The 19,805-nt window shown below is 55.1% G+C and overlaps 1 long non-coding RNA gene across 1 annotated transcript; it reads right to left on the minus strand.

Annotated features, from left to right (window-relative positions):
* Positions 1 to 530: 530 nt before the first annotated feature.
* LOC130606379 (uncharacterized) lies at positions 531 to 16,323 on the minus strand. Its single transcript, XR_008973968.1, has 3 exons — positions 16,212 to 16,323; positions 2,550 to 2,727; positions 531 to 916 (listed from the first exon to the last, which is right to left on the minus strand). It is a non-coding gene; the product is annotated as an uncharacterized LOC130606379 (long non-coding RNA).
* Between the last annotated feature and the right edge of the window lie 3,482 nt (positions 16,324 to 19,805).

A 19,805-nucleotide genomic window follows, 5' to 3' on the forward strand; every position in this document is an offset into this window, starting at 1 on the left:
GTCGAGTTGATTTGCTCACGCTGCCTCCTAAGCATGTCCTTGCACCGGAGACACTGCTCTTTTAAATGCAGCTTCTCAGAATGAGAAGAAAAACTTGGCAAAGCAACAATGGGGAAGGGGGGGGAAATATGAATAATCTCAGAACAGAAGTTGCATTATGTGATGTGGTTGCCATGTGGTTAAGTCTGAGAGAGGATCATGCAAGCGCATTGTGGGAAAGATGATAACAGGCGAAACAATCCCGAGAAGCGCTGAGGGTTTTGTAATAAGAGGTTACAGTGCAAACCCGGCCATACCACACCACGGCCCCGTGCCAAGTGATCCGTGAGAACCCATAATAGCCGGGTGGGTGAGCTGGGGTGGGGACAAAGGGGTTGTCGCTGTCCCCTGCACTGGGCAGACTCAATCTGGGTATCTTTGGCCAGGTGGCTTCATGATACAGGGATTTAGGCTGGGGATGCAGCACCTCTGGCAGTGCTCTCACTTTGGGTACCAGTCCCAGACCAAACCGGGGGGGGGGGGGAAACCATCAAGCAAAGTCATGGCTTGAAGTGCAAGGGAGACCCACAGCAAAACCTTGAGCTGTCAGAGGTGTTAATGGATCGGGCACCTCTGAGGCAGCAACCGACAGAGCCCCAACGGCCCTGACTGCAGCTAAAAAGCCTGAACGCACCCCAGGATCTCACTTTACTTCGGCACACAGGTTTCCCTCCCTGGCCACGGCTGCAGGAGGCATCTCAAGTGCACCCAAGACAGCAAAACATCACTGAAAGCCGCAAACATCCAGCCCCAATGTGGGCTTTGCTCCATAGAAGAAGATTCCCTACCTCCACCACCATCAGAAAGCTGTTGGTCATCACAGGTTCATGACCAAGCTTCCGGAGCTGTCTCCAAAGCATCACCTCCTGGGGACCTGCTGTAGAGAAAAGCCAGATTTGAGATGAACCGAGGCTCAGATGGTTTGGGGGAAGTGCTTATGAACTATAAAACCCCCATACTTTGTCCCACAGGCTACATAAGCTGTGCTGGGGAAGTTATCAGGGCAAAACCAACCCGTCCTCCTCTCACTTGCCTTGTCTTGGTATGAACATGTGAGTGGGAGGAAAGTCAGCGCAGTCAGCTGAGCTACGGGAAACTCAGAGCGTGGGGAAACACATGCAGTAAATGAAGAAAAAAAGGGTAAATTCTGTGAATTTGTATCAGCAACGTGGATTTCTGCTCTTTTAGTGCAACAGAGTGCTGCGGCTTGCTCTCAGCCTGCGTGGTGCGACACTGCGGGTGATGCACAATACAGTGTGCCCATCGGGGTGGCAACTCACCCCCCATGTGATTGGCCCTGGTCTCACCCGGCTGTGGTCCTGCCTCCAGCTTTATGTGGGCAAAAGCAAAGTGTGGGGCAAGGGGAGGAGGCAGTCAGAGCTGCGACTTCCCTGGCTGCGCTCTGCCCAAGGCAGGGGTGGGTTTGGGGTTCCCACTCCCAGCTGGAACAGGCAGATCCAGCCCTAGGCTGAGCCCTGCGGTGCAGCTCTGGGATGCTGTGGGCTTGAGGACTTGAGGATGCTGCCGACCCCCCCACCATGCCATGGGGGTGCTGAGCAGCACCCTCCTGAATCTGTAAGGCAAAGACTGTGGTGAATTAAACACGCTGTGAAGAGCTGGCAGAGCAGCCCGTGCACTGGCGCCGTGCTTTGTCTCAGAGTAATTTAGCAGGCTTTAATGAGAATTCATTCACATTATATTGTGAATAGCTGCTTTTATGGGAGACAAGAGGTGATGAACTAGTCAGAGCAGAGACGACTGGCACAGATGCCACCATGCATCATCACCGCTCCCCTCGTGCCAGCACTGCTACAGAAGCACCCAAGGAAGAGTGGTGATGAGCAGAGATGACGCAGGGAAGGGAAAGAGTGGGCTCAGCTTCTATGGGGACAACCCCAACCTCTCAAACCCCTCACGGTGGGAGGAAAGGTAGCGAGGTTGTTCGGCTGTAGCTACAGGGCCACCCATCACACTGGTGACGCTGGCACTGCTGCGATGCTCTGGGCCAGGCAGGGTCCCCATGGACCAGCCCAGGGACCCCCATTGCATTGAGACAAGCTCACAGCAGCAATAAGGCTCAAAGGCATCACTGCCACCAAGCTACAGGGTCCCAGCACAGGGACCACCGGTGACACAGTGCCCGTTGTGCACCTCCAGGGAGGACAGAGCCTGGGGACAGCTTTGCTTTGAGAGCAACTGAGTTCACACAATTAGAGACTGATGCGAGGCAGCAGGATCCAAAACCCTCATTTGGCCCGATTAAAGCTTAACGATTCCAGCCTAATGATTAAAGAAATGCCCCAATTTCCTCGTTCCAAACAGCCCTTTCTGCCAAAACTCAGGTGGAGCGGACACGCATGGGGCTGCAGCTTGGAGAGACAGCGCAGGGAAAAACAGGATTTGAATGGCTTGGGCACAGAGAGGAGGATTCATGCGAACAGATGAGCCGGTTAGCTAACGAAAGGGGGAAATTGAAGTGTTTTAATGAGCATTTCAGGATGAATACCAACCTGGCGGACGCTCAAGCAGAAGAGAATTGCTGTATGCAGTAATTTGAAGGGCAGCCGAGTGCAAGGTGAGGGTGGGCTGCAGCCCCCAGAGCATCACCAGGCTCGGGGCGGGCGGGCAAGGGCCTGCACCAAGCAGGAGAATGCTCCGGCTCCTTCAGCATCGCACGAGGCAGCATCCCTGGGGAAAAAGAGGCAGAAAATAAAGCTCCCCATCTGTGCTGGAGCTCTGGACCCCATTAAAGCAGCGGCCCGTGGGGGGAGAGGGGCGGCCTCCATGCACACAAGGTGCTCCCTTCATGAAAGCATCTTTTGATTATGTTATTGCAGCTATCAAAATATTGCAGAGTTCAGAGCATTCCGCAGGGATCCCCGAGCTCTTCAAAGAGCAGAGGACTACGGCAGGGGGAAAAAGAAGCCTTTAATTATGTCAGCTCCCATGCTTGTTTCTGCGGTGGAGCTCCTCGGAAAAAAACCTGGCTTTAATGAGCAGGAACACATATGGCTTCATTGTCCAAACATGGAAAATAAAGCTGATTATTTTTTCTTATTTAATAGACGTGCAAGTTTCTTTTAGGCCCCGTGGTGTCCTGCAGGCCTGCATACCGAGGGGCTCTGCGGCACAGAACCACGTGCTGCGTAAATCAAAGCCTGGCTGTAAAGCTGCCCTCCCTCCTCCAGCCTGGGCAGAGGCTCCAAAGCCCAGCCCCAGCCGATGCTCCTGCCCTTCCCCATCACTTCCACACACTTCAGCGGTGGTTTCCTCCTTCCCAGCTACTTGCAGCGCCGCAGAAGCCCACGGCGGGATGCTGGGATTTCAGAGGGGTAATCTGCCACCAACCCAGTCATTTGGTTCAGATGTGCATTTGAATTTCAATGCGCAGGCTCATTTTCCTCCCCAGACGTAAACAGCACATAGCAGAGATGAGTACTACACAGCAGAAAGCACGGGCCAACCCTACATGTTAAAGAACATATTGACTATATTCTGCTAATAAATTATCCTATCTAGCAAATTGAATTAATGGGCTTGCGTGTGCTGCAGCCTGCTATCAGCGCCGCGATGCTTTGGGAAGCTTTGAGTACTGGTAAAGAGAGTTCTGTTGAAGAACTCACAGGGAACAATTACAAATAATTGCCAAGAGGGGTGCGTGCCTCCCTCGAGTGACTGCAAATCCCAAATGGTGGAGCAGAGTTAAAAACTCATCGGAATCATGAAGCATGGGGAGAGCGGTTGGCTTTGACCCTGCCCTTCCGCACCTCCTGCCTGCTTCCAGTGCTCCATGGGATGAGCAGGCTGAGGAGCAGCTCTGCTCTGGAGCCAGAATGAGAGAGCTGGGCTGGGGCAGCCTGGAGAAGAGAAGGGGAGACCTGAGAGCAGCTCCAGTGCCTAAAGGGGCTGCAGGAAACCTGGAGAGGGGCTTGGGACAAGGGATGTAGGGACAGGCCAAGGGGAATGGCTTGAACCTGCCCGAGGGGAGACTGAGCTGAGCTCTTAGGCAGAAGCTCTTCCCTGTGAGGGTGCTGAGGCGCTGGCACAGGGTGCCCAGAGAAGCTGTGGCTGCCCCATCCCTGGCAGTGCTCAAGACCAGGTTGGACACAGGGGCTTGGAGCAAGCTGCTCCAGTGGAAGGGGTCCCTGCCCGTGGCAGGGGTTGGAGCTGGACGGGCTTTGAGGTCCCTTCCAACCCAACCCAATCTGATTCTATGACACACCCCTCAGCAAGGGCTGCGCAGGGGAGACTGGAGCTGCAGGGGATGCAGCAGAAGCTGTGTCCTGACTCTCAACCCCCTCCGCAAGCCTTTGCCTGCAAGATCCCTCATGGATCCTGCCGGGATCTACTTTTCCAAACCACAGGACAGCAACAGGCAGAAAGCTTGTTCATTATGAAAAACCCCAAACCACAAACCAAAGCAAAGCAAGAAAACTCCAAGAAAAGCCACTCGCTGTAAACAAGAGACTTTCTGGGAATGTTTCCCCATCCTTCCTCCCTTGAAGCTATGGAATAGAGTAGGAGTTTTGCACCCTATTCCTCAGAATCAGGATCTCCGTGCAGAGTTTGAGCTTCACAGCGGATCACAGCCGCTACCAAAAAGCCTCTCCCCTGCAAACATCCACACTGTCAGACAGAAATAGTTTCTCAGAAAGCCTTAAAACCCACCTGAACCCTCCAAGTCCGGGACCTCCCCTCTTCCACATCATCAATGAAAACCAACACCCCAAACCCTCGTGCTTTCCAGGCTAAATGGGACCCTGGGTTTCTCACCTGGAGCTGGGAACAGGGTGAAAACGGGACGCGATTTGTCTCCTCCTGTCGCAGCACTGGATATTGATGAACACCCTTTGGTAACCTGCTGGCGCCCGTCTTGCTCCTTTCAAACCCTAAGTACGATATCGAGGCAAGCAAAAGAAAAACCGCCTTTAAGATGACTCCTCGTGGTAGAAGGACTTACAAAGAGCAGCTTCTTGGAAGGTTAGTAGCTGCAGCATTGGCATTTTAGCTGCCAATTTCTTTACACTCCTCACTTTACATGACAATAGAGGGGAAAAAGTCTGAAACACATAGCAATTCCCTTCCCCAGACAGCAGGACACTGGCACTGGAAGGCACAAATTAAAGCTCTGGCAATAACGAGCAGCAGAGATCGGAGGCGCAACCACTGATGCCAAAAAAGGCACATTTAAAACCACCATAAAGACATAATTTTTCTGTGTTTTCACATGCAAATAACAAGCCAGGAGAGCAACAACCCTGGCACTGGGAGCAAAGCAGGGTTCAACCCAGGCTGAGCCAAGTGCACGGGTGATAAAGTTTAGTCAGAGCAAAGCTCAGACTTAGAACGCACGGAGCAGTCTGGAGCTGAGCCCTCCCTGCCTGGGGCTGACACCAGCAACAGGGCAGAGAACAGCTCTCCGTGTGCTCCACAGCACCCAGGGATGGGGACGGGATGGATGGGATAGAGGGGTCTGTGCCATCCACCAAGCCGCAGAGCATCCATCCTGCTAACCCCGGAGCTGGGCCAGGTGTCTCCAGGAGGACATTCCAGCAGGCACCTCTGCCTCTGGAGCTTGCTTCCCTCCGGAGCAGGCCAAAGCCAACACGTGCCATGATTCAGGGGCTGGTGAATCCAGGATACGAGGGCAGGTGTAGACGCAGCTCAGCTACTGCCAAGGGCAGAGATGGGGCACAGAGACTGAATGCCAACAGCACTGCTGCAGCCCCGTGTCTGGTGAAGGCAGCACTGAGCTCGCAGCCTGCACGTGCTTCCTGGCTGGGGCCAAAGATGGGCTTCCCTGGCAGCATGCATGGATGCGGGAGCAGCTCACACGTGCTCGCTGCAGGGCCCTTGCTTTTTAGAAAGCAGCTACTTCAAACCTGCTCCCCGCAGGCACAGGGAACCACAAAGGGATGCAGCAGCATGTCCTGCGTGGCCGGGAGGAGGCTTTACACGAACGTGCTGGGGACCAAAACCAAACGGCAGCACACGGTGCCATGTCCCATCCCTGCCTCTGCCATACACACACACACACACACACACACAAACAGCTCGGTCTGATTTCATCGGGCAGGAATGCGGTGAGCTTCGATTCAAAGCCCCATCTCTCCCTTGCGCTTTCTCCTCCTGGTGGAAGCGGCTCAGTTTTCCAAGACTTGCTTCTTTTTCCAGGCTAAAATAAGACGTTAACCATTGAAACGAAGGCTCCCTGGTTCCCCCCACTGCAGAGCTTCGATTAAAAATGGAAAGGGGCACCTTTAAAACTTTAATACCATTTAAATGTTCCCATCTCTCTCCTGCACCAGATCGCTCAGTAAAGGAGCTAATTAAAAAATGGCTGCTGTGATGACAGACTAGATTAATAGTTTTTGAAGAGCAGCCAGTGCACCAACTGCTCCTGCAGCCATGATGAAAGCTAATAATGTAGAAAATTCTGCCAATTCTTCTAATTCATGAATATTTAAGCCTGTGAAAAATCTGTCAGATTATAGCACTTTTCTGGTGATTTTCTGCTTAAGTACACTTATGGGCAAATGCCAGTTGCTCAAGAAACTTCAGTGGAAGTTTTATTGTTTGCCTCACCAGAGCCCTTTCCTCTCTCCTTGGGCTGTTTAACCCCTGCCAAGGCTGGGGGGGGGCTGTGGGCAGAGGAGCATCCCACTGGCACAGTCACCCCATGGGACAAGTGCCCTCCCAGGGGTGAGGGAACCACAGGATCCCAGCCTGGTTTGGGTTGAAGGGACCTTAAAGCTCCTCCAGCTCCAACCCCTGCCATGGGCAGGGACCCCTTCCACTGGAGCAGCTTGCTCCAAGCCCCTGTGTCCAACCTGGCCTTGAGCACTGCCAGGGATGGGGCAGGCACAGGTTAACGGGGATGACACTTTTGGGCCATCACCAGGATGGGGAGACACCCCTGGATGATGCTCATTTCGGGATGTCTTCGCTGCTAGAAGGAAAAACTGGCATTTTGGTTCCTATTAAAGGAACTGATCCCTGGTGCATCCCAGCTGGGTGAGAAGCAGGAGCAGTCACTGGCGGCCGGGCTGTCCCCATTAACCCCATGTAATGAGACCAAACAGGGGCTGGCAGCAGCCGCAGCGAGTCCTGGTGAAGGGTCGGTGCTGGCACCGGCCATGGGCTCCCATTCCAGCTGGCTCCAGCGAGCCCCAGCACAAGAGGCTGGCTGGATCCCAGTGGCTCCCTGGCAGCGGGCTCTCCTCACTGGTGGGCTGTGCTCTGCTGTGTGACTCCTGCTACAGCCGGTCAGACAAAACTGATGTCCTGGTGCAAGAGGAACCGACTCCTCTGCTCCGCTCCTTGCAGCGCCGGAGGTCATCCTCAAGGTGGATGAGGAAGGGATGCTCTTCTCCACCATTCCCAGTGTTTTTCCCACCAGATTTGCCCGGTTCTTGGTGATGAACAGCAGATCTTGTTCTGTCAGCTGAAACTGGCGCAGAATAAAGTCAAGTGGCCAATAAGAGCAATGGGAGCTTCTCCTCTTCTGCTTTCCCCTTAGAAAAGTTCACGTGGATGTGAGCAGAGCCATGAGCATCACAGTGATAGGCAGCCACAGTTTGGTCCTTCACTCTCCAGCCCAGATGCTCCCGTGCAAGGGCTGGATGGTGGCAGGCCTTGGGCAGCTCTCCACAAAGGAGGGCGAGGTGGGGACAGCAAAATGGGGCGAAAAACACAAATTAGAGATGCTCAGCAGAACGATGGCTGCCCCATCCCCAGCAGCATTCATGGCCAGGATGGACACGGGGGCTTGGAGCAGCTTGCTCTAGTGGAAGGTGTCCCAGCCCATGGCAGGGGTTGGAGCTGGAGGAGCTTTAAGGCCCCTTCACCCCAAACCATCCATGGTTCTGTGACCTTGTTTCAGAATGTTTCATGATGTGAAACCCAGAGCAACTTTGAAACAAAAAACGGGGAAAACTCCACCAAAATTCAGACCCCGTTACCTAAGGCTGCACACACAGTTTGTCATCCCAGCCTGCCTGGTGAAAGGGAAGTCCACTGCGATGTGACACCGGGAACACCCACACTTCCAAACCCTGACACTGCATCTCCTCTGCGCTGCCAGATTCCAGGAGCCCTATGAAACATTCCATAAACATCCCTCTGTAATTAAGTGGCTCTGACCGGGTGAAAATGAGCTTTACAGGCTCAGGGGGGGCACTTTGGGCTTTCTCCCATTGCTGGGGTGTCTGTGCTGGGATGAAGGAGAACCGGAGCATAGCAGAGGAACTGAGAGCCCCCTTCCTCTCCTCAGCACAGACCTTCAGCCTCTTCCAATGTCACTTCAGCTGAGCAGCAAGCGATTGTGATTTAATTACTCCAGTGCTCCTCAGCAGCATTTTCTTGACTAATAACAGTCGCTTTTATGGCACCGCATTTATCCTTCCTCCTCCGGATTGATCCTGCCTCACCACGAGTCCCGGCACCGCCGGAGCCGGTCAACTTGCCTCCCGCTCCCGACGCTCCTCCGCTCCTTTGCTCTTCCCACCAGCGCTCCATTTGCCTCGGCACATCCTGGCTCAGAGAGAACGCGACAAGTGCCGCTAATTCATAAATATTTAACACCCAAATCTGCTGCCTCCTGATAGCTTTTTCCAGAGTTTCTATTCTAATCCACCCCCTTCCCCTCCCCACCGGCCCTCCTCGGGTTTTTTTTCCCCTTCCTCTTTGCCGGGCACTAATCCAAGTGCTGAGATGACTGTTTCACTTCCCTGCTGTCATCAGTTGTTTTTATCTTATCTGGACCGTGGATGCCAGTCAGCAACCCGCTGCGGTCTTTCCAGTTGAGTCCTGACCTCCGCAATCAGCCTCAAGATGTCCTGTAACAAGCAGATACGGTTACTCAGCTTGTCCATCAGCACTTGTGGAGGGGGAGGGAGAAAAAGAGGGGAAAGAAAGGAGAAAATCCCTGCAGAAGACGGAGCTGACAGCTCGGGGCGGGAGCAGTGCAGGGAACCTGGGCTGGGAATCTCCTGCTGAACGGGGCTTGCGGTGGTGCTGGTGCTGCAGCAGGGATGCGGGGGTCCCACGGGGGGGATGCTGGCCTGCTCCTGGACCCCTGGTCGGCAGGGCACGGCACAGCACGGCACGGCCTTGAAACCGAGGTGATGGGCGCTGAAGGACAAGCTTTAGAGTCTTGAGGGGACTGGGAGCAGCAGGAGGATACTCTGCCAGGGCTGTGGGGTGGCTGGGGAGGGGGGAGCCTGCTGTTCCCCATCCTGCTCAAGCTGCTTCTGACACATCTGCTTCATGGTGATCATGCTTGTCTGGACCTCAACCCACTGCCCTCAGCCTGCCTGGACCTGGGGTTATCTCCTGCAGAGTGTCCCATTGTCAATCAGATCCCCCTTTCTCCTCCCAAACTGCTGATTCCCACCTCCTCTGCTGTGCTTTGTGCACAGGGGCACCCATGTATGGCCTGGCTGTCAGGGAAGAGGGGAAAATGCATCTGGGAAAGCAGGACACAGCCTTTTGCCAACCTGCAGGATGCCAGATGAGCAGAGCCCAGTGAGGAAGCATGGGGGGCTCAGCCTGAACTCCAGAGGGATCAGAGATCATCCCATACTCTGCTGCTCTCACCCAGCACAGGAACGACATGCAAAGAGCCACACACAACAACAAGCTAGTTTCTGCCACCTCTCAGGGCATCCAGCAGCAGAGCAAGCACGAGAAGCAGAGGGAACTCTGGATGATGCTCCCTGCCCAGCCTCTGCTGCTCCGGAGCCAGCAGCAGCAGCACCCAGACCATCGTCCTTCCCGACTGCCCCATCCCCTTCCCGACCGGCCTCCGGTTTCCACAGTTAATTTATCAGTTTAATAACAGCACCATCGAGAAGGGCGAAGCGAGGCCAGCCCTGAGCCAGCTCAGCTTTACATACAGATCACCCAGAGTAAAAACGTCATGTAAGATTTACTCAACACGCATTATATCAAAGTGCTCAAGCGCTGAAGTAAAAGGGCTTTTAGTTAGAGCAGATTGAAGGGGGTGGCACGTGGGGAAGGAGGAGAGAACGGGTGGATTTCAGCTCTGCCAGACGCTCGTGTGGCTTTTGCATCAACATCTTTATTTTCTAAGAGAGGATTTAAGACCTTGTTGTGTATAAACAACCGAGACTGGAGGAACTCGAACGGTGAGGAACTGTAAAAGGTTAGACTGAAAAATGCTATTAGTCGGCATGAAATAAGATTCTTCCTGGAAACATGACACTGAACATTGAAGGGAGGGGGAGGAATAGCTGTAAAACGGCTATAGGAAAGGGCTTACAAATTAAATATAATAAAAAGAATCCTTTTGAATGAGATCTTAATTTAACCTCAACATCATGACCATATATTTCAGGAAATTAATCCCTTGGCCTCCAATAAATCCAAAGTATAACACAACCACTTATGGTTCAGCAATGAGCCATTAGCATGGGCTACAGATCCTGCAAAACCACCAGACCCATTATTTAGGAATGTGCTGAATTACCCGGGTCTAATGCAGCCCATCAGCAACCAGCGTAATTCCCACACCAAGGGCTCTGCCAGCTTCTTCCTCCACCCTCTCCCACCCATCCCAGGACCTGGTTCCTGAGCAAACCTCATCCTTCTTATCTGCAGGAATAATGTGGGAGAGGTGTCAGGAAGGGGGGGGGGGGGTGTCAGCCTCAACCGGACCCAGGGGAAAGCCCCATGGGGTGGTGGATGGTGGGCTCCATCCCACCAGCGCCACGCGGGGCTCCCGGGCTCTGCCTTCACCCACATCCAAGGCTGCGCTGCTTCCAGAGCAGGATCATCAAGGACAGAAGCACAAGAGCAAACATCCTCCGGAGCCTTCCCCAGCCCTCTCCGCTCCCCCGCACGCTGCCGCCTTGGCACCCGGTTCTCCTGCATATGCCCCAAAACGGGGGAAGGAACTTGTAATGAGTCAGGAGTGCAACCTTGCTCTGAGAGCGAACATATGCCACCGCAGCTCCCTTGGCAGAGGCACTTGGAGCCCGTTGCTGGCTCTGCAGTGAGAGCTCTTCCCATCCAGGCTGCAGACACTTCGGGGCTCTGGATGAGGAGCGCACAGACCAGGTGAAGAGCACTGAGGCTTTGCAAGCTTCAAAGGACCTGCTGGCAGGGCCTGCTGCAGCCCTGCTTCGTGTCAGAAGCCGTGCCAGAAGCCAGAGTCCTCCTAGAGAAACATCCCTGCAAACTGATAGGGATGCCGTGGAGCCAGTGGCCATTTGGGGGGTAACAGGCATCATTACAAACACATTTAATATCATCAGAGAGCACACGGACAGGTTTAAAGCCTCCAGCGCAGGCTTGACTCTTGAGAGCCTGCACCTTGTCCCCAGCTTCCCTTTCTAGGCAGGGAAAGCGGTGGAAGTGGGAACGTGTCTGTTCCGATGGGCAGCCCAGAGCAAGCTGGAGAATGCCTTTTTGTCAGGAGAAGAAAGGAAGTTCCTTATCTGAAAGCTTTTCCGTCAGCAATTTAAGTGCAGGGCAAAAGCCCGGCAGTAAATCCAGCATCCAGGGGCTGCACTGTCACAGAGTGAAAGGCAAAGAGGCAAGTTTTGATGGGGGTTCTCAAACAGGGGGGCAGGACCTTCCCCCATCACCTCTCCCGCACCCCAGAAAACCCCTTTCACAAGCTGCAACCCGCATCCGGGCTGGCTGAGCCACCACGGGGCCAGCAGGAACCCAGTGACCAGCTCCCCACCCGCCTCCAAGCGGGCAGTTTCCCACATGTACCATGGGATCTCCCATCCGTGGCCACACGAGGGGTTTTCCACCTGCAGAAGTTGCCTGCGCAGGGAGAAGGCGCAAGGTGGGAACGGGGGGTGCTCTGCTTTCTCATCACTCCCTGCACAGCCCCGCTCCCCAGCCACCGCTGCAGCGGATGCTGTGGTTTTCTTGTCTGAAATACATTGCACAGCAAGCCCAGCCTGGTGCTGAGGAGCATTAACTAAAGCAAAGCAGCTCTAATAGAGCTGGTCCTGAGCGCCCCGCTGGGAGACTTTCAATTGATGGACTTACGAGAGATGAAATATTCAGTAGGATTAGGAATTTGGAGGAGGTGGAAATCAAAGTGGAAAGGAAAACAAGTAAAAACAGTTTAATCTAGCCTCCTAGCACTAATTGTCGCTGGGATTCGGGCTAAAACAAACACAACAAAACGAGCTGCCAATTTGAAAGGGGAAGGAAGAGGGCGAAGACGATTCCCATCGCATCGAAAGCAACCTTTTATCTCCGCGCCGCCGCGGATGAGAGGCGGCAGGCGGGGAGGGACCACCCCAGCCCTCATCCCTCCTGCATGGGCAGCGATGCATTTAAAGATGCCACCATAGATGCAAGGCCAGGTTGGACGGGGCTTGGAGAAACCTGCTCTAGTGCAAGGGATCCCTGCGGCAGGGAATGGAACGGGATGAGCTTTAAGGTCCCTTCTAACCCAACCCATTTTGCCCCACACACCCAGACAGGACCCCTCAGGCAAACCTCAGGCTCTGCAGCCCCCTCGCAGCAGAGCCCTGCGCGTTGCCCTCGCTGTGCTGGGGCCACGAGAGGGGGATTATCTTACAGGCGAAGCTGAGTTATCCAACACTGCAATTTAAGTTGACAATTACATGGTAACCGACTTGCTCACAAAGAGAGGCTCTGGAAGTATTCCCAGAATACAGAAGTCTGACAGTATCCACCCAATTTGTTGCAACAACAAAGAATACTGGAATATGTCCTTTCATTTGGCAGAGGAGTGCTTTATTTTTCAAGGCTAGGTGGAGAAATTTAGCCTGCTATTTAAGGAGCATGTTGTGCCTTGAGAGTGACAAGCCAAGAGTCTCACTAGAAAGCCAAACTCAAACACAAATTGCATCCTGCCACCCAAGAAACTAAATGGCACCAGGGAAAGGAATTAGCAGGGCCCCATCTGTTGGTAGGGCCGGTGTTCTGAGGCATAGGGAGATTTAAGTGGGGGCTTTTTGGAGCTGGATGGGGAGACACCAAGCCAGGCCTGATGCAGCAGTGGCTGCAGTGATGCAGAAGATGCTCAGTCAAGATGCTCATTGACTTGCTCACGCTTTCCTGGTAATTTAATATCGGGATCTTCTATTAAAAAGCAAAACACAAAACCCCAGCAAACCCCCATAATTCTAACGTGGGAGATTCTGACACTGGCACAGGGTGCCCAGAGAAGCTGTGGCTGCCCCATCCCTGGCAGTGCTCAAGGCCAGGTTGGACACAGGGGCTTGGAGCAAGCTGCTCCAGTGGAAGGGGTCCCTGCCCGTGGCAGGGGCTGGAGCTGGAGGAGCTTTAAGGTCCCTTCCAACCTGAACCAGTCTGGGATCCTGGGATTCTGCATCACCATCAGACTATAAAATAAAGCACTTCCAGAAAATCAGCCCTGAAAAGTAAGACCAGTGGCTTTTGCCCGATGGATCCCAGAGGGGAGAGGCTTCGGGCGCATGCAGGCTCCTTGGGATGAGGAGGATTCCCCAGCACCTGGCTTTGCTCTGATACAAGACAAACAAGGAGGAATAAAGACTTCATAACCCTCACATGGACATCCCGAAGGAGCCTTCTCTGTGTTACCCAGCCCCAGGGCTCAGCTCTGGCCATTCCCACCTCCTGCTCCCCTCCAGGTCTGTGTTAAAAGGTTAATGGCACGGGTGTTTCTTGGGATGGCTTTTTCCTCTCATGGCCTGGCTTGTGGTGGGAATCAATGGGCTCCCCCGGGCACAGCCTCCAGCTACGGCCGCACTCCTGAACCACTCCACGCTGCCACCATTCCACAGACCACTTCCTTCCAGGTTACTGGCAGCCGTGGTGCTGCGAGGGCAGGAGCACGGCTGGTGCTGCGGAGCCGTGCACCCCAGTGCTGCGCTCTGCTGCCAGCAGGCAGCCCAGGCAAAAGGGGGTCTGCAGAATAAACCCCCCCCAAACCCAGCTCCAAACCAGAGCTGGTAACACCAGCCCAGCACCACCACGCTGCTTTCCCCTGCAGGAGCAAACCCTTGGCTCACACAGACAGGGTTTGGGGTGCAGGAGGTGTGGGTGAGCGCAAGGGGTGGCACAGCACCGGCACGGGAGCCGCAGCCACCCCAGCCACTTGCTCTCGAAATCAGTGTTTCACAAGAACTCGCTGTGGATGGGAACGTGCAGCAAAGCGCAGCACGTTTCCGTACCTGTCAGCTGCTGGCCTAGCAAACTGCCAGCCCTCTGCTGCTCTCCTCTCTTCCTCTTCCCCTTCCTCCTCACTGTGTAGAAACCCATCCATCAGAGGCGAAGCCCAAACCCCATGCACCCCATCATGGACACTTTGCAAAAGCCAGGGTTGGAAAATTTAAGGCAGAGAAAAGGAAAAGAGGAATAAGCTGAGGGATGCTCAGTGGAAACAGAGCACAGGGGCAGAAACCCTGTAGAACTGACACCAGGCTGAGGATGTGACCTTGCTGCTCCCTCCAACATGGACCACTGCTCCCCACCTGCATCCCAGGAGCAGGCAGCATCAAGAGCATCACTGCCTCCGCCCCCGGAGCCACGGCCAGCTGCCCAACCACAGAGATTTGTTTGCTTTAGAGGGGATCTCAGCTGGAAGGGGGGAAAAGACCCCCCCGAAAAGAACAGCAGCAAAAGAAACCGCAGCCACATCCTGCCTAAACTGTCGCTCGTGGTGGGTTACTTGCCAGCAAGGATGCAGGGGAGCGGCGGTGAGAGCGGGAGCGCTCCTCCACTTGCCAAGTAACGCTTCAGCTATGAGTCAATTGACTGAAGCCACAAATCCATTTGCTTATGAGCACGAAACCACAGCAACCCATGCTGCTCCTCAGGACCAACCTGGCCTAGTGGAAGGTGTCCCTGCCTGCAGCAGGGGGGTGGAACTGAACGAGCTTTGAGGTCCCTTCCAACCCAAGCCAGGCTGGGATTCCTGGGTTATTTGCCCCACAGCATCCCTGCTTGCAGGCTGGTCCTCCCAGTCCATCCCTGCACAGCATCATGGAGCAATGTCTCTGGCACCAGCCCAGGGATCACACCTGCACCATGGCACTGGGCCAGCCCATACCCACACCCGTCCTCATGGGGCAGAGTTGTTCCCTTCACCCACCAGCACGGGGCTGGGTGGAGGCCGGCACTGGGTAACGCTGCTGGTATGCGGCGTGTTGAAAGCCCTGTGGGTTAATAAACACTCGACGTGGGTGGCTTGTGACTCACGAGCTCCATTGCAGGTGCTGCTGGCAAGGAGGAATCCAGCAATTAAACACTGGGAAAGGGAAAGAACACCCTGAGCAGTTAAAGGCTGCAACCATGGGGCAGCCAGGACCCTACAAGAGGTGCTGAGGGTGTGAGGAGGGAACTGGGGGGTCCTCCCTTGCTTCCTCCATGCGATGGCAAACAGCCCCATCATCACAGAGCCACCCTGGGCCACACCTTGTCACCCACCAGATGATGCCACAGGGTGTGAGCAGCTCCCGGGGCTGCGAAATGAAGCCCTGGGGTTATTCATGGCAGGACACAACCGTTTCATCACCACATCCAAGCCACGCCGGCTGCAATCAGCCCTCCAAACGGGTGGGTTTGGTGGCTTTGCCCCAAGCCTTCGCTCCCAGAGGGCCTTCCTCTGCCCCAGAGAGGTTCTATGTGGCTTTGGGCATCACAACCACCCCAGATCCAAGCACCAGCTCACAAGGCATCTCTAATGAACACAAAGTAGCTGGGGGGAAGGCTCAGGGACCACACGTGCACCACGCACCCTCCCTCCAGGCTGCACAGGAAGGAAAAATAGCCCTCAGTAATGTACCCCTGGGCATGCACCCATGCCCTGCTGTCATCCAGGATGCCACAGCCTCCCCAGAAGCAGCGCTGGGGTCACAGGATGGAGCATCTCCCCCCTGCGAGCCAGGGTCACACTCTGCAGTGCAATTAAGAGGAGAAAAATAACTACACAGTAGAAAAAACCTGAGAGAGAAGCAGCAAAGCGTGTTTGTGAGAGGGGAGATGGTGCCTGTGGAGCAAAACTGTGCTCTCAGGAGCTTTAGCAGGGTTTGGATGTTTTCCTGTGGCAGGACACCACCAGAAGAGCTGCACTGCCAGGCAAAGCCATGTCCCTGCCACCAGGGATGCTGCATCTCCCCACATCCTGCTGTAAAACCAGAGCTGCTGAGCACCCTCACCCCCTGCCCCATTACCTGGGACAAATCAAGGCTCAGCAATCCCAGGTTCCTGGTGGGGAGAGAGGAGTTAGAGCATCACAGCAGGAAGAAATGGCTGAAGAGGTCCCAGTCCCTGATGGTGCTACAGTCAGAAGCCGCAGGTCTGAAGCTGTTTTATCCAGTCAGGGCTGGTCCCTGCCCACTCGAGTGAAAGCCAAGGACTTGGCTCAGCTGTGTTAATTCCCCATCAGGGCCGTTTCCCTAACGAGTGCTGGTGAGTGCCAGAGGTGCTCACAAGGCTCAGCTGGAGCCAGTGCAGAGCTCCCTGCGCCCAGCATCAGCCAGAGCTGGGCTGTGAGCAGCACTGCCCGGGCTCCTCAGCCTGAGATGCACTATCAGCAAGGACCGAGGTGCAAATGAGATGCAAGGAGCACCCAGGCAGCAGGGGCCAGGGAGCTCACCAAGCACCTACACCATAAATCAAAGTTAGTGGTCCCAGGAGTCATCTCCTGCCCTGCTGCAAATCATGCGTGCAATGCAGGAGCCTACCCCACAGTCCAGAACAGAAACACAGAACCCCAGCCTGGTTTGGGTTGGAAGGGACCTCAAAGCTCCTCCAGCTCCAACCCCTGCCATGGGCAGAGACCCCTTCCACTGGAGCAGCTTGCTCCAACCCCTGTGTCCAACCTGGCCTTGAGCACTGCCAGCGATAGCAGATGTCTCTGTGCGGACCAGCAGCATCCAAGCCTATTCCAAACACCACCTCTCCCCCGGGGCAGCAATACTCACCTGCCTCCTGGTTTGTTTCCTTAAGGCAGCAGTGCACGGAGGTTCCGGGAAGAGCCACGTGCACGTTACCCCTGCCCAGGAGCCTGCTCTTGGCTGCAGGGAATAAATAACCTGTGCCCCGGGTTGGCTCAGCAGGAGCAGCACCCACTTCAAAACAGAGGCTGTGCTGGCACCCAGCAGCCTCCCCCCCCCTTTCTCTGTGTTAAACTTTTTGGCTCCTTTATTAAAGCAACTGAACAGTTTAGACCCCTTTTTTCCCCTCTCCCCTGTGTGGCGCTCGGTGTAATCTGCCTCGAATATTTGATGTGGAATCCCTTGCGAGAGCGAGAAGTGTTTTTATGGGCGCTGGAGGAAAACTCTCGCAAAGCCGAGTGGTAATGAGTACCCCTGAGTACCCTCTCGCTTCCACAGCCGCCGCTGCTTCAAAATGAGCAGGAATTGGGCAAGTGGCGCTCGCTGGGGAGCGGAGCAGCCTCTTGCTCCCAGCAACGCTCTGCCTTCAGTAGCTCTGCACAGGCGAGCGGCGCTTGTTTATTCCAATTGAAGCTGACACCAGCAGCGGTCCAGCCCCAGCAGATGAGCTCATGTGTGTCCTGCTTTATTTCCAACGCAGATTAACAGCATCTCTTTAATCTCTAATGGCCCGGCCTGGGAGTTGCAGGCAGTGTTCAAACAACATGAGGGGCTGTGTCTCTGCGCACCCCTCCGCTCCCATTCCAACTCTGTGACCGGCATGGTGATGGTGCACGGTGCAAGAGCCCTCATCCCAGTTACATGGGATGAACTCGCAGGAAGCTTTCCATCACAGACACAAACACGGGTGGTTTTCACCTCCAGGCCTCTGAATTTAACACAGCAGACACGATCCCTCTCCTTTACAAAGGCAAAATATTCCCTTTCATTTCCAGCCCCCTTGTACATCACCACCAGAGTGAACTCAGCACAGCGACACTGCGGCTCGGTGTCACAATAAGGAGCTTTGCCAAGTCCTGGAGGTGTCGTGGCTCACCTCGGATGGGGTTTGTCCCCAAAGCACACACCTCGGATCCTTCGAGGGCAGCGGGGTCCCGTTGCCCCGGGGAAACCCAGTGGAAACGTGGGAGGAGCGGATGCTTTCCAAGGGCTCATTCACAGGGACAGCAGCAGAGCAGCCACAGTGTGAAGAGAAGCAAACCCCAGGGACAAACGAGTCCTCGCTGGGGTCTTGCCAAAGGCTTCTCCCTGCAGGAAGAGCCGGAGCCCAGGGCTGAGGCCCCGCGGGCGGTGCTGCTCGCTCTGCTGGCGCAGCCGGCGCCGAGGACGCGGGTCCGTTCGCAGGCAGAGGGTCCCAGTATTGCCGGGAGCTTTAACGAGGCGATGGGTGCGGGCTGGGCAGGGCCCGGGGCTCCCGCTGCTGCCCGGGCTCTGCGCGCCAGGACCCCAGGAAACGTCCCCTTCCCGTGCCGGGGGGGCCGTACCCAGCCCCTCATCCATGCGAGACCCAGCCCCAGCCCGGCGCTGGGATTTATCTGCCTGCTCCTGGGCGAGGCACGGCGGCCGCTGCACAAAGGCTGCTGCAGGCAGTGCCTGGTGGCAGGAAGCACTGAGCCATGGGCTCATCACGGTGTCTGCAGCTTCCCAGCGCCTGCTGAGGGTTCACAGGGTCCCCAGTGGGTTTGGGTTGAAGGGACCTCAAAGCTCCTCCAGCTCCAACCCCTGCCACGGGCAGGGACCCCTTCCACTGGAGCAGCTTGCTCCAAGCCCCTGTGTCCAACCTGGCCTTGAGCACTGCCAGGGATGGGGCAGCCACAGCTTCTCTGGGCACCCTGTGCCAGCGCCTCAGCACCCTCACAGGGAAGAGCTTCTGCCTAAGAGCTCAGCTCAGTCTCCCCTCTGCAGGTTAAAGCCGTTCCCCTTGGCCTGTCCCTACAGAGAGCTTTGTTTTCCCCTGAGCCTGCTCCTGTCCCACACTGCTGTGCTGCAGCAGGATCAGAGAACATTATTAAAACAGTGCCATGTTACCCATCAATAATAAATGACCAGAATAAATTCACTGCTCTCTGCTTAACAACCCTCCCCGATTTCTATTTAAATATCTGCAAAGAAACGGGTCCTCGCTCAACGAGCCTTGCAGCTGAATGCAAGTGCTGTGTTCCAGAGAGCCAGCCCAGGAGAACCGAGCCCAGCTTTTAATGGGAAAAGAGCTTTTCTCCTGCCGCAGGACTGAGCTGCAGCAGAGGGAGGAGGAGAAGCTTAGGATGGATAAAATAAATTCAATGATACACAAATATCAGTGGTGTGCTTCTGTTTAGGTGCATCCTGAGCTTCCCCACCCTCTGCTCCCCATGGAGTATTTGCCTACCCTGGTCCCCTTGGCCAGCATCAGTGTTTCATTCCCAGGGAAACAGCCTTGGGCTATGGCCAGCAGCGACGCAGCAGAACAGCAAAGCTGGTCCTGAGATGCTCCCAGCTCACAAAAGGCTGGAGCAGACCCCAGTTTCCCCAGGCCAAAAGATGAAATTAAGCTACCATACGCCACTGATGCTGGGAGAGCATGGTCCGTCCTGCTGCACACCAGCACACAGCAACCTCGCTGGGTCCCAGACCCCCCTGTCCTTCTGTTCTGCTCCTTCCAGGGCATGTTTTAGCTCAAATGGCTCTTGGGACTTGCATCGGAGACACAGCCCCTGGAGTCCTCATGCAGGGCTTCACCTAGGTCCTTCCAGGAGGGAAGGCACGTGCACAGGTCAGCCCTGACTCCCTTATCTCAGCATTCACATAAATGCAAAATCAAAAGGAAGAACAAAAGGCAGAGGGGGTCTGGGGCTACAAGGAGCTCACCCAAGGAACCAGGGAACAGTG

The sequence above is a fragment of the Pezoporus wallicus genome, unplaced genomic scaffold (genome assembly GCF_028554395.1).
Source record: "Pezoporus wallicus isolate ANWC-B61680 ecotype Strahan unplaced genomic scaffold, APGP_CSIRO_Pwel_v1 contig_13178, whole genome shotgun sequence".
Lineage (NCBI taxonomy): Eukaryota > Metazoa > Chordata > Aves > Psittaciformes > Psittacidae > Pezoporus > Pezoporus wallicus.